Raw genomic sequence first — 12,054 nt, forward strand, 5'->3', positions numbered from 1 at the left:
CTAGCAAGTCAATGCACTTCCACGAGGATGTTTTCTTTAAAAGAAGAACATGCAAACTGATGTGGAGAACGGAATCTAAGCATGGAAGGATGAAGAACCGAAATTGACAGACTTGCTCACCCCTAGGCGGCTGATTTGGGGAACATTTGAGGAGGAGGAAAGGGAAGGAACTGCAGCTCAGTAATAAGGGTGGGAGGCAGGAAGTCCACACCCAACAGTGGTGAGCATAAGCCATAGGCAAACTAAGGCCCATGGACCAGATGCGGCCCAATCGCCTTCTCAATCCGGCCCATGGACGATCCAGGAATCAGCGTGTTTTTACATGAGTAGAGTGTGCTCTTTTATTTAAAATGCATCTCTGGGGTATTTGTGGGGCACAGGGGCGGAGCTTCAAGGACGTGGCGCGTGTTCTGGGGGCAGGGTGTGTCACACGCAGGGGTGGGGTGCATGTTTTGGGGCGGGGCGCGCCACGCACAGGGGCGGGATGCGCGATTTGGGGGCGGAGCACGGCACATGTAGGGGCGGGCGGGCGTTTGGGGGGTGGGGTGCGCATTTTGGGGGCGGGCTGGGCAGCCGCGATGGCGCCCCTGGGATCGCGCTGCTCAGGTCGCACCGCCCCCACCGCCCCTATCTTCCTACACCCCTGGTGGGGCCTGCTTGGTGTTTTTACATGAGTAGAATGTGTCGTTTTATTTAAAATGCATCTCTGGGTTATTTGTGGGGCCTGCCTGGTGTTTTTACATGAGTAGAATGTGTCCTTTTATTTAAAATGCATCTCTGGGTTATTTGTGGGGCATAGGAATTCATTCATATATTTTTTTTCAAAATATAGTCCAGCCCCCCCCCACAAGGTCTGAGGGGGTTGCTGACCCCTGACATAAGCTGAGAATGGTGGCTGGGTGAGGGCACCGGGAGAAGTGGAGTTCTGACTGGGGGAACCAGTATCAGCCAGGAGACAAGAGTCAGAGGCAGGATAAGCTGCAGAATTAGAGTAAAGAACAGGTCAGGAAGAGGGGAAGCGAGGTCAGGCTGGTGTCTCCACACCAAGGGCTTCCACACCTCATCCTGCTGCTGCCAGCACCTCTCCCGCTCCTCTATTTCCCAGGTCCAGGAGAGAATTGAATACTGGTTCCTGGGAATCTCAAGTGTGGAGAACACCGTTGCTCTCGGGTCCCGCTTATGGGCTGCTTCCAAGTAGCACCTGCTTGGCCGTTGTGAGAACAGGATGCCAGGCTCGATGGGTCGTTGCCCTGCGCTAGCAAAGTTAGTTCTTAAGTTTGTCAGGCCTAGCAAAAACCATTCCGCTCTACACGGTTGCTAGGCAGGCTGGCTGCCCGCTTGCAGCAGTAAGGGCTGGCGCTCCACGGAGCCATGTGGCGCAGAATAGCCTCCGGCTAGCCCAGAATTAATATGGGAGAGGGAAATGGCTTTCATGGGGCTCTGTCTAATTAAAGCAATCATCCCTCAACAGAGAAAAGAAGGGAAATTAATCTGCAATTTGATTGCGCTGTTCACCACTGCTGCGATAAACCCTCATTACATCTACCAGGTATGGTTTGGCGTGTCCAAGGATGAAGCTTGCAAGCCTACAGGAGCCATCTTGCTCATTTGTTTATTTATTTCAAAACCTACCCCACCCCATATAGAGAAGCGCCTACGGGGACTTCGCAAGATGGTTAACCTCGGAACACTCCATTAAGGCTTTAATATGACTGGAAACCCATTTGTTTAGTGATGATAGACTAATAAATTGTTCCACTTCATTATCTCCGTAATAACTCTGGAATTGCTTCCAACCATCAAGTGGAAATTGCTCAAAAAAATCCAGCTGCTTTGTTTTTTGGAAGTCGGCGATTAAAAAGATGTCGAGGAAGTGACAGGCGCAAGAGTTTGCTACAGGTTATCCGCTGCTGCTCAGCATAATGGGTCGTGGACCGGTTGGGTGCAGAGGAATGGTGGCAGGAGCCAGCTTTGGGATCCCCCCCAAGGGAAGAAGAAAGCTGATTGCTGAAGAATTGATGCTTTTGAATTATGGTGCTGGAGGAGACTCTTGAGAGTCCCATGGACTGCAAGAAGACCAAACCTATCCATTCTGAAGGAAATCAGCCCTGAGTGCTCACTGGAAGGACAGATCGTGAAGCTGAGGCTCCAATACTTTGGCCAACTCATGAGAAGAGAAGACTCCATGGAAAAGACCCTGATGTTGGGAAAGATTGAGGGCACAAGGAGAAGGGGACAACAGAGGACGAGATGGTTGGACAGTGTTCTCGAAGCTACGAACATGAGTTTGACCAAACTGCGGGAGGCAGTGGAAGACAAGAGTGCCTGGCGTGCTCTGGTCCGTGGGGTCACGAAGAGTCGGACACGACTAAACGACTAAACAACAACAACAAGGGAAGATGTCTCAGAGCCCGGAGAATGGCAATGTGGCCACAATGAGTTTGTAGGCACCAGATGAAAACGTTCCTCTTCTTCAACCAGGCCTTTGGCTGATGAACATCCAATGCCCTTTTAAAGTGTTGGTGGAGGGGGGATTACTAGTTTGTTTTTGTTCTTATTTTTATTATGGATTTTGTCTTCTTCTTTTTTTAATATTGCAGTTTGCTGTTGTGAACCACCCTGAGATCGACGTTTCCGAGCGGAATTCAAAGTGTTGGTGCTGACCTTTATAGCTCTAAACGGTATTCCTTTACGCAACTGCAACGGCCAGAATACTGATCGCAAAGAATTGGAAGGGGGAGAAAATCCCATCATTATTAGAATGGCAAAACAAACTCTACGAGTTTGTAGAAATGGCAAAATTGGCAATGGCAATTATTAGAGGCCGCTCAAATCAGAGAATAATCAAAGAGTGGGATGGTGTGAAGGAATACATGAAAAAATATTGTTCCGGAATTGAAATATTAATAGGTAATGGGTAAAATGTGCAGGGGTAAGCAAGAAAAGAACAATAGAATTAATTGAATAATTATGAAACTATAACAACACAACAAGATGGAAGAAGTAAAATACTGAAATCACACATGGGTGAAGGGGAGTGGGAGGCATGTAGGAATCTATAATATTATTTATAATATAAATTTTCTAACTGTGTTGTATTTACATATAGCAAAAGGAAGCCTAGAGTAATTATGTATATTTTTATTAGGTAATCTATGTAATAGGCTTATGTTAGAATATGAATATGGATTTTGAATTTGAAAAAAAGAAAAAAGAAAATCTAGGGGTTTTGTACTAATTTTAGCCAATCCATTCTAATGGAGAAGGGAGGGGGCTTTCAGATGAGCAATTCCTATAATTCCAATATTTCTATTGTTCTATGTTCTCTTCCTATAGCTTTCTGGCTGTTTTTTTATAATTCTTAATTGAAATGGGGGGGGGGAATCCTAGTGAGCAATGGCTGAAAAAAAATATTAAAAAAATAAACAGCCCCGGCCCATTATACCTGAAGGAGCGTCTCCACCCCCATCGTTCAGCCTGGACACTGAGGTCCAGCGCCGAGGGCCTTCTGACGGTTCCCTCATTGCGAGAAGTGAGGTTGCAGGGAAGCAGGCAGAGGGCCTTCTCGGTAGTGGCACCCGCCCTGTGGAATGCCCTCCCATCAGATGTCAAGGAAATAAACAGCTACCTGACTTTTAGAAGACATCTGAAGGTAGCCCTGTTTAGGGAAGTTTTAAATGTTTGATATTTTATCACGTTTTTAATATTCTATTGGGAGCCACCCAGAGTGGCTGGGAAAACCCAACCAGATGTATGGGGTAAAATAGGAAGGAAGGAAGGAAGGAAGGAAGGAAGGAAGGAAGGAAGGAAGGAAGGAAGGAAGGAAGGAAGGAAGGAAGGTAGGTATAGGGCAGTATAAAAGGTAAAGGGGCCCCTGACCATCAGGTCCAGTCGTGTTCGACTCTGGGGTTGCAGCGCTCATCTCGCTCTATAGGCCGAGGGAGCCAGCGTTTGTCCGCAGACAGCTTCCAGGTCATGTGGCCAGCATGACAAAGCTGCTTCTGGTGAACCAGAGCAGCGCACGGAAACGCCGTTTACCTTCCCGCCGGAGCGGTCCCTATTTATCTACTTGCACTTTGGTGTGCTTTCGGATTGCTAGGTGGGCAGGAGCTAGGACCGAGAAATGGGAGCTCACCCCGTTGTAGGGATTCGAACCGCTGACCTTCTGATCAGCAAGCCCTAGGCTCAGTGGTTTAACCCACAGCGCCACCTGGGTCCCTATAGGGCAGTATACAAATTTAATAAATAGCAATTATTATAACTTTGAAATTGTTTATATCCTGCTGTCCTCTAAGGAGCTCAATGTAGCATATGTGGTTCTTTGCCTGCCTCATTTCTCACATTAGGATCAGTTGAGAGGAACCGGGCCCAAGGTGAGCCTTGTGGCTATGGGGGAGATATGAACCTGGGTTTCTTCAGCCACAGCCTGGGGCACACCAACCACTATGCCGCACTGCTGAATGCTGGTAGGTACACCAGTGTGCAGCTCCAATGCAGGTACGTGCAAGGAATGGGATTTCCATGCGAAAAAGCTGGTGGCGTTTCTGAAAACAGCGTCGCGATGCATTTGAGATACGGCTTTTGATGAGCAACCAGGTAAACTCTGCTGTCAGTCATGAGCCTGAACTCTCCTCTGATTGCACCCCTGTTTCATTCTTCAAATCAAACCAGCAAACGAAAAACAGATGTGTACACGGCGAACTGTCAAAGCTTAATGAAGTTAGACAGAGGCCGCTAACTGCTTTTCAGAGGAGGGTGAAGAGGATCTTTCCTTGATGGCTAATTATGGAGGACGGCCACACCTGTCATTAGACGAATGAACGGACCAAAGGAACAGCCATTTGTCTCGCCTGATTTCTCTTCCTGCCACATGTGGCTGAAATGACAGGCGTTGCAGGAGAGGAATAATTGAGCTCTCACATCCCAGAATTTAACTCGGAGATGCTGAATGGCCTAAGAAAGGAAGGTGTTGGATTTTCTCTGGAAGCATATAAGCTCAACAGAGCATATATCAAGTTCTTCCTAAACGTGGGAAGAGACCATGAATGGTGGTTTAACACAAAGTGGAGCGTGCCTTTTATCAGACAGGCTGCTTGCTTAGAGACTGCAGTCAGCAAACGTCACGCTCTGTCTCTTTATTGCTCCAGGAAGTGCCTTTTCATCAGGATTCCACCTGAATTCCGCTTCAGGATTTCTAAAATTTGCACATTAAAAACAGGCGCAGTGGAACATTCCTCAGGCATCAGTTGCTTTTTAGAAATAAGACCCAGTCAGGATGTGCAGTGAGAGTTAAGTGAATCTGCCCGTTTTTGTTTCTTTCTGTTTCTCATTTTCCAGACTTAAATTCCATTCTGCACAAGTCCACATCGGTTCATGATTTTTTTTAAAAAAAATCATGAAAATCCATCAGCATTTTAGTGCAAATTTCTCCTAAACATACGCATTTTCATATGCAATTCTTGCCTAATATACACATTTTTGCAATGCATTTTCTCCTACTATAATGCACTTTTAAATGTTGTTTTCTCAAATGCATGCATTCTTTGCCTCAGACACCTCCCACGCTTTGAAGGATAGCTGTGTTTCGATCCCTGTATGCCGTCTTTTGAAATTCACACTGCTCAGTGTTTGACTGCATAATAAATAATAATAATAATAATAATAATAATAATAATAATAATAATAATTTATTATTTATACCCCGCCCATCTGGCTGGGCTTCCCCTGCCACTCTGGGCGGCTTCCAAGAAACATGAACATACATCAAATATCACAGTGCAGTTCTTTTAGTCAATTAATGTGTACCAAAATGCATATACTAATTGCTGTTATTTGTTAAATTTACATACCCCTCTTCGTTCACAGATCACAGCGCAGTTTACAACATAAAAAAGGTATATTAAGATAACTTGCACACAAAATGCATACATTAGTGAAAATAACATTATGTATCTTACGGAAAATTGCACTGCAAAAATGTGTACATTAGAGGAAATGTGAATGAAAACGCTGGAGAATTTTCGCGAGGCCTCTAGAAATAAGTAAATAAATCACAAACTGATGTGGAAATGCAGAGAACTGGGCTGAAGATTTATTTAATTGACAGTTCTGTCGGGCCTTAGCTGCAACCGAGACTATCCATAAAGGAAGTGATGTCCATAAAGGAAGTGATGTCACCACTCTCATAGCTGTCCCTCAACATCACTCCTTGCCATTTGCTGTCACTTGTGGGTGGCAGGGAAACACTGAGCATGAAAGCACAATGCCAGGTTGCCACGGAGACAGCAGCCAAGCATCCCTCCTAATGCCTAATCTGGCCTGGAGGCAAGACTTTTCCATCAGCAGAGGCAACTGATGAAGTGGGCTTCACAAGTTCACCCTACGATACACTGGACAAGCTTTTCTCTTATTTCAGCCGCTCCCAGCCCAACTTTGCGCTGAGACCTTCCAAGCGGGCTTCCAAGCAAACGAATGATTCAATTGCACACGCAAATCAGAATTCCAATTAAATGCAAACAAACCAAAGGAAGCTATATACACCCAATCAATCACTTTGATCTGTTGAGCTTAGAACTGTGGAGTTGGAAGAGAATCACGAGGCTCATCTAGTCCAACCCCCTGCAACGCAGGAATCCTGTCCACAGCCATCTCTATGCCACAGAGCGTTCATTTCCCCTTTTGTAAGGGACCGTTCCGTTAGCATAGCAGCACCTGAACTTTGGAACTCCTTGCCTATTGACATCAGGCAGCCGCCATCACCGTAATCGTTTAGACACCTGCCAAAAACCTTTCTGATTTGGCAGGCCTGTTCAGACACATGATTTGGCTGCAGCTGTTCTTAAATTTGTTTCATTTATCTTTTAGTTTGATTTTAGATGTTTTTAAGACTTACAAAAAAAATTATTTTTTTAATTATATCACAGAAGTGTTGGCTGCCCTGCTCTCCTTTGGGAGGAAAGGCAGGATATAATTTTAATAAGTAAATAAACCTAAATTCCCAGTATACCCTTGAATCCCTCCTGCAGTCTGGGGGCTATCTTAATTTTTCACAACGTCTCTGAGCAGCGCTAGGTCAGGGGCATGGTGGGAACGTAAACAGGGGGAGAGATCCGCTTGCTTGAAACTGCTCAGAGCGCTGGGTGTCGCCCCGCTTTGTTGTCATTTGCTGCAACACGCTGACACGGTTCCTGCTGCAACAGACAGGCATCCTGACCCTTAGTATTGCAGCGGCAACAAAATGAAAAGAAACCCAATGCACACCCCCTCCCGTACCTCTGTCTTGACTTCCCCTCCAGCGGATAGCTCAATGTAATTATGTGGATCCCGAGGGAATTGGAAAGTGCAGGAGAGAGCGGGCTCCTGTCATAGCTGAACTGACACAGATCGCTTGCAGATTGAGATGTTCCGTCCCTGCGAGAGCCTCTGAACGAGGAAGGTGTGGCCTTCAGCCACCTGTCTCCCCAGCTGCCAGGCGCGCTTATAAGCAAGGAGATTTCAACACGTGCTGCACTTAAGAATGATAAGGGCCACAGAGGAATTGCAGGGGGGTGGGGTGGGTTTTGATTCAGTTCTCATTTAAAGCTGCTTTTCGAAACAATATGGCATAATTCGCCACAGTGTGCATTTTTTTCAGGAGGCATTGCAAGATACTGGTGAAATTTCACAAGGGCTTTTAAAAAAATTAAAAAATGCTGTTGTGTAAAGAGAAACAGCTTTGGCCCTGTGTACCTGAAGGAGCATCTCTACTCCCATCGTTCAGCCCAGACACTGAGGTCCAGCTCCGAGGGCCTTCTAGCTGTTCCCTCACTGCGAGAAGTGAGGTCACAGGGAACCAAGCAGAGGGCTAGTCTCTGAGGCTCATTCTAAAGTTATCCACAGGCTGGTGGAACCTGGAAAAGGCAGTCTGGAGACAGAGGCATGAAAACCCCTCCAGATCTGCTTCCGAACCAGTGGCTCCCTTGGAGCTCTCCGTGGTCCTGCAACTTCTGCCCCACCTCTTCCGTGGGATCCAACAGTGGACCGGAAAACAACAACTGACATTTGCTACAATGAGAAACCGAGAGATGTCAAACTGGAAAGATTTGCCCATTTGTTTTTATTTTATTTCCTTCCCCCACCCCGGAAAAAATATCTTTGTTTTTGCAGATTTCACAACCTAAAATCACAGTCACAAAATGGCAGGCACAGATTACGAATTGAATCAAAGGTGCACCTACCAGTGCTTCTCAAACATGGGTCTCCAGTCTCCAGACTACAACTCCCATTATCCCTAGCTATCGGGACCAGTGGTCAGAGATGATGGGAGTTGTAGTCCGACAACAGCTGGGGACCCAAATTTGAGAAACACTGAAAGCTAATGGGAGGGAGAAAAGGTTCCAACCAAGGAGGACTGGCAGATCGAACTGATGGAGTACTGTATTTGGAGATGGGTAAACTCACGGGGAGAATAAGGAACCAGGAAGAAAGAATAGTATATTGGATATTGTAGACAACTTAAAATGTTAGCAGGGTTAATGTACGGTAAAATGAGCAGTAAAGAAAACATAGGGAAATTTTCAGAGAAGATAAATAATTAAGGAATTATTGTGGATATGCAAAAGTACAGTGGTGCCTCGACTTACGAATTTAATCCATTCCGAAGGCACCTTCGTAGGAATGCATTGGAAATGGAAAAATTCATAAGTTGAAGCAACCCCATCTAAAAATTTGTAAGTCGAAATATCCCTATCTAAAACCGCCACGGTTTCTGTTTGGATGTCGAGAAAATTCGTACGCATGCAGCCATTTGCCCCATTCATAAGTCGAAAAATTCGGTTGACGAGTCGTTCGTAAGTCGAGGTACCACTGTAGAGATAAAATGGAAGGAACTACAGATGGGGAGTCGATTCGATGTTATTATTTGATGTTATTTTTGGTTTTGTTAATTTGTATGTTTTGTTGTAAAATGGAAAACGATAAATCGATTCCTTTCTTTCTTTTAAAAATGGTTTTTGCAGTCTTCACAGATTCTTGCCCTGTTTCAATATTTTAGGAGCGCTGACTGTCTGCCCAAAACAATCCCTGTGTGTTTAGGAGCCAGCAAAGGCCCTTGCTGTCCTGTTACATAACCACAAAAGGTGCCTAGGTCCTATCAGACTTATCCATCCTTTACATTGTAAACTGGGATGTTTATGAGAACCAATATCTCTCCTTTTTCCGGCCTGGCCACCTTTAAGACTTTGGTCAGCCGTGATGCTCAGCTGTTGACATCTCCTGTGCAAATCCTGCAGCTGCCACCAGCCCTTCGCTTTCATACTGCCATTCCCCAGTGCTTTATCAGATGCACTTCAACCAGGGAGCGAGAGAGAGAGAGAGAGGCTTCTTGGTTCATAGTAACCCAGCAACAGTTTCTTAGCACTGGCCCGGCCGACGTGTGTTCACATAGAGAGACCATTTTCCCAGGAAGGGGAGAGGGACGAGGGCATTCCCACTGCCTGGTGTGAGGGGAGGGGGGTGGGAATCGACTTTCCCACATGTCCTTGCTTAATCCGGGTAGGCAGAAGAATACATCAAGCCCAGCAGCCAGCTGAGCAGAAATATTGGCCTATATTCTAAACCCGAACCTCTGTGGTTGCACTGTTTCTATGGTAACTTTGGCTTTCTGGCCCAGTGAGCCCTCTGGCTCCGTTAGGCAAATGAAAAGCCATGTGGTCTTTCAGAAAGAGGGTTTTTCTTCCCCCGCCAAAGATGGCCAGGACGGTAAGTATCAGTTGGCTGTTCTGTCCCGTGTCAAAGCTACAGGGGCTGGATAACTTGGGTGGGATGTGTTTGCTACACACAGGATTGTCCCTCAGTTTGAGGGGACCCAGCAGAATGCCCTCCAGTGGACTTTCTCCTGCATTGTAAGCACCCATTGACACAGGTTGGGCGAGAGGCAAGGAGCCTAACAGTAGGTGGCGCCAGACCCAATGATAGGTTTTGCCTCCCCTTCCCATCCTCCTCCTACCTGATGTCAGGGACTGACTGGACAAAGAGGTGTGGTGGGAGGCACCAGCCAGGGAACCCGCCCAAGAGAGACCCCAGAGGAGGAAGGCTGAAAGCCTGGGGATTTGTGGTGGGACACTGAGGTCAGAGGGGAAAGATTGGCTGGAGGGGCTGGATGCTGAAGAGGCAACAGGGTTTTGTGAACAGGGAGAGCCAGTGGCAGGGAGCAGTTCAGACTCTGAGGCTGAAGGAGAGGAAGGCAGGGCAAGAGGCTGCTGAAGAATCTGAAGAGTCTCCTTCACCTGCTGTGACAAGATCCGTTCTCTCCTGGTCTCCAAGAACGCAGGAGTGAGGAGGGCAGGACAGAGGTCAGAGGTAGGTGCAGTTTAAGACTGTTTGGGAAACATCCGGGAGAAGAGCAAGTCCCCGGTGATCAGACAGGGAGAGCAGGGATCAGGTGGTCTTTGACATACACTGGACCTACTTTGTTGAGAACCTTGAAAATTAGTATCCTGGTCCACAGGATATGAGCAGCCAGTGCAAGCTTTTGAGAACCAGAGTTATGTGCTGGCAGGAGTCTGTCCCCAGGAACAGTCTAGCCGCAGCATTTTTGCACCAGCTGGAGCCTCCAGACCGGGCACTTTCCTTCCAAAATGCCCATCGCAGGAACCCAGCCACAGTCGTTTCAGCTTTGCAAGAGAAAACAGCCGAGAGTCTGAAAGCCTGTTTGATACCCCGCTGCCCCGGGTTTGGAAAACAGCGCATTAGCCCAATGGAGAACAGCGGGAGTCAAAAGGTGAGTGCTTCTTGGGATAAAGCAGCCACGTTGCCGGGGAGAGAACTTCTCCCTAGAGCCAAATGGAAAGATACAGCATTCTCTCTGCGTATATAGAGTGTTGTGTTGGCTATGATGCAGTGTTAAAAAAGAAGAAATAAAAATGCACACACAGGGTGCATTTCTTAATATTCTGCTTGTTCAGCAGAGTTCTTCCCTCCTGGGGTCCGTGGTGAGTGATGTCTCGACTAGCTGCCCCCTCCCTTCTGGTTCTCTTGCCATTATCTCATAACTGGGTAACTCCCTAAGTTGTTCGGCTTCTCTCTCTGTGCGTCTCTGTCTCTGTCTGTCTGTCTGTCTGTCTCTCTCTCTATCTCCCTCTCTCTGCTTCTGAAAGCGCTGTGGACAAGGGGTGGGCGACTCTTCCCCCTCCAGCTCTCCGTCGGAGAGAAACTGCTCTGGCATGCAATGCATCCCCCAGTCCTCTTCTTCAGACCATCCCCTGACACTTCTTGATCGTTGGACCCACAATTGGTCTCATCCGCTCAATGTGCCAGACCCTGTTTTCGCACGCAGGATGTCAATGAATGCAGCGCCCGAAAAGAACACAGGCCAGCATTTTTAAGCAGCAATTTTAATCAACGTTCACATCAGAAGCAGAACGACGCAGATTCCCCCAGTGCAGAAAGCCACAGCGCATGCTGCCAAACTATGGCGAAAGGGTTTCCCAGATATATTCACATTCTGAGTAGTGACACAGGAAAGTTGGGTCTTATTCGGAGGAACTGTTTCCAGAAGCAGCTTTCCGCATCATCCGAAAGCGCTGACTCGTTGGCTCTCTCCCAGCCCTTGCATTAAGCTGGATTAGCCGCTGTCAGGCATCAATGTGGAAACATCGCAAAATGCTGAATAATGTATGTTTGCTCCTTGTCTGCGAAGCTCAAGCGTGGCTCTTTGTGTACCCTCTTGAAAAACACCTGGGTGCTTTGTTTTTCCTCAAATAGTCATTAAAAATATAAAATGCATCTCTCAGGCTGCTTAGCTACTTTGCAGTTTGTTTTTAAAGCCCAATTTTATCAGAATGCCATGTTTGTATCTTATGCTGATAGAACTCAATATCTCGTCCCCCTGCACTGAATGAATCTGACAATTATGGTTTCTCGTTTTTCTAATCTTCAATGCATTTTGCCCCGTTTGTGGTGTGTGTGGGTTTTTTTTAAGTCCACACAAAAATCCTCCAGAATTTCCCCTAATATGCCCATTTTTGAATGCAATGCTGCCTAATAGAAGAGCAGTGGAGGTAGAACACAGTCATT

The sequence above is a fragment of the Zootoca vivipara genome, chromosome 14 (assembly GCF_965207765.1).
Source record: "Zootoca vivipara chromosome 14, rZooViv2.hap1.1, whole genome shotgun sequence".
In the NCBI taxonomy this organism is placed as follows: domain Eukaryota; kingdom Metazoa; phylum Chordata; class Lepidosauria; order Squamata; family Lacertidae; genus Zootoca; species Zootoca vivipara.